Source organism: Petromyzon marinus, unplaced genomic scaffold (assembly GCF_048934315.1).
Source record: "Petromyzon marinus isolate PM22_M1 ecotype Great Lakes invasive population unplaced genomic scaffold, UKy_Petmar_22M1.pri1.0 PM_G_Scaffold_143, whole genome shotgun sequence".
Lineage (NCBI taxonomy): Eukaryota > Metazoa > Chordata > Hyperoartia > Petromyzontiformes > Petromyzontidae > Petromyzon > Petromyzon marinus.
The window spans coordinates 255,001-257,500 of record NW_027422699.1 but is presented as its reverse complement, the minus strand read 5'-3'; positions in this window follow the sequence as shown (position 1 = coordinate 257,500).

Here is a 2,500-nt window from a genome sequence, read left to right as displayed (position 1 = left end):
TTCTGGCTACACCAGGTCACCAGGTTGTCAGCTTCCCACCTATAGTCAGACTCATCCCCACCAGAGATCAGCCCAATGAGGGTGGTGTCGTCCGACAAACTTCAAGAGTTTGACGGACAGATGATTGGAGGCGCAGCTGTTGGTATACAGGGAGAAGAGCAGTGGGCAAAGGACGCAGCCCTGAGGAGTTCCCGTGCTGATGGACCTGGAGTCAGAGACTTCTGTTCCCGGCTTAACGCACTGCTTCCTGTCAGAGAGGAAGTCTGTGATCCACCTGCAGGTGGAGTAGGGCACGTTCAGCTGGAAGAGCTTGTCCTGAAGCAGGGCAGGGATGATGGTGTTGAAGGCAGAGCTGAAGTCCACAAACAGGATCCTGGCGTAGGATGCTGGGGCGTCCACATGCTGTAGGGTGAAGTGGAGGGCCATGTTAACTGCGTCGTCCACAGACCTGTTGGCTCTGTAGGCAAACTGAAGGGGGTCCAGGAGAGGGTCTGTGATGGCTTTGAGGTGTGCCAGGAGCAGGCGCTCAAAAGACTTCATTACCACAGATGTAAGGGCGACCGGTCTGTAATCATTTAGTCCTGTTGGCCTTAGCTTTTTGGGCACAGCGATGATGGTGGAGGACTTGAGACAGGCTGGTACATGGCATGTCTCCAGGGAGGTGTTAAAGATGTTGGTGAACACCGGAGACAGCTGGCCAGCGCAGTGCCTGAGGGTGGCTGGAGAGACAGAGTCCGGCCCGGCTGCTTTGCGTGGATTCTGCCTCTTGAAAAGCCCATTAACTTCTCCCTCCTGAAAGGAGAGAGTCGTTTCTGTAGTATGGGTGGGGGATGGGGCCTCTTGGGTGGGAAGGGGTGGTTCAGGACAGTCCAATTGTCTTTCAAATCTACGGTAGAACTCGTTCAGGTCGTTGGCTAGGCGGGAGTCGTTAGTGGTGTGGGGCGCTCTGGGTTTGTAGTTGGTGATGTGCCTGAGCCCTTTGGCAGACAGAAGCAGCGTCGTTAGTAGAGAACTGGTGTTTTAGTGTCTCTGAGTACAGTCGTTTAGCCTCTCTCACCGCTTTGCTAAACCTGTTCTTCGACTCCTTGAATCTGTCTCTATCCCCACTCCTAAACGCTTCCTCCTTCTCCAACCTCAACCTTTTGAGCTTTGCTGAGAACCAGGGCTTGTTGTTGTTAAAGTTCACCCTGGTACGTGTTGGGATACAGCAGTCCTCACAGAAGCTGATGTACACAGCCTCTGTGAGTTCATCCAGACTATTGGTAGCAGTCGTGAACATATCCCAGTCAGTACAGTCTAAGCACGCCCGCAAATCTTCCACAGCCTCACTGGTCCACTGTTTAGATGTCCTCACAGCAGGTTTACAGAGTTTTAGTTGCTGCCTGTATGCACGAATCAGGTGGACCAAGGGAGTTCTGTGCGAGCCGAACAGCCCCGTGACCCACAAGAGAAACATCCCCGCCAAATTCGAGCGTTTGACGGGGTCTATCCGTGAAAAAATATTCACGTTTTTGAGTGCACATGCATTTCTGCTGCAAATGCCTCTGGAAGTTTCATGCCGTTCGTATGCCAATTGTGGCAACACGAAAATGACCCGTTTTCCCATTCCGAGGGATTTCTGTGCGACCCTAACAGCCCCGTGAGCCACAAGAGACACATCCCCGCCAATTTCTAGCGTTTCACGGGGTCTATCCGTGAAAAATATAGACGTTTTTGAGTGCACATGCATTTCTGCTGCAGATGCCTCTGGAAGTTTCATGCCGTTCGTACGCAATGTGGCAACACGAAAATGACCCCTTTTCCCATTCCGAGGGATTTCTGTGCGACCCTAACTAACAGCGCCCGTGAGCCACAAGAGAGACATCCCCGCCAATTTATAGCGTTTCACGGGGTCTATCCGTGAAAAATATAGACGTTTTTGAGTGCACATGCATTCCTGCTGCAAATGCCTCTGGAAGTTTCATGCCGTTCCTATGCAATGTGGCCACACAAAAATGACCCGTTTTCCCATTCCGAGGCATTTCTGTGCGACCCTAACAGCCCCGTGAGCCACAAGAGAGACATCCCCGCCAACTTCTAGCGTTTGACGGGGTCTATGCGTGAAAAATATTAAAATTTTTGAGTGCACGTGCCTTTCTGCTGCAAATGCCTCTGGAAGTTTCATGGCGTTCCTATGCAATGTGGCAACACGAAAATGACCCCTTTTCCCATTCCGAGGGAGTTCTGTGCCACCCTAACAGCCCCGTGAGCCACAAGAGACACATCCCCGCCAATTTCTAGCGTTTCACGGGGTCTATCCGTGAAACATATAGAAGTTTTTGAGTGCACATGCATTCCTGCTGCAAATGCCTCTGGAAGTTTCATGCGGTTCGTACGCAATGTGGCAACACGAAAATGACCCGTTTTCCCATTCCCAGGGATTTCTGTGCGACCCGAACAGCCCCGTGAGCCACAAGAGACACATCCCCGCCAATTTCTAGCGTTTCACGGGGTCTATCCG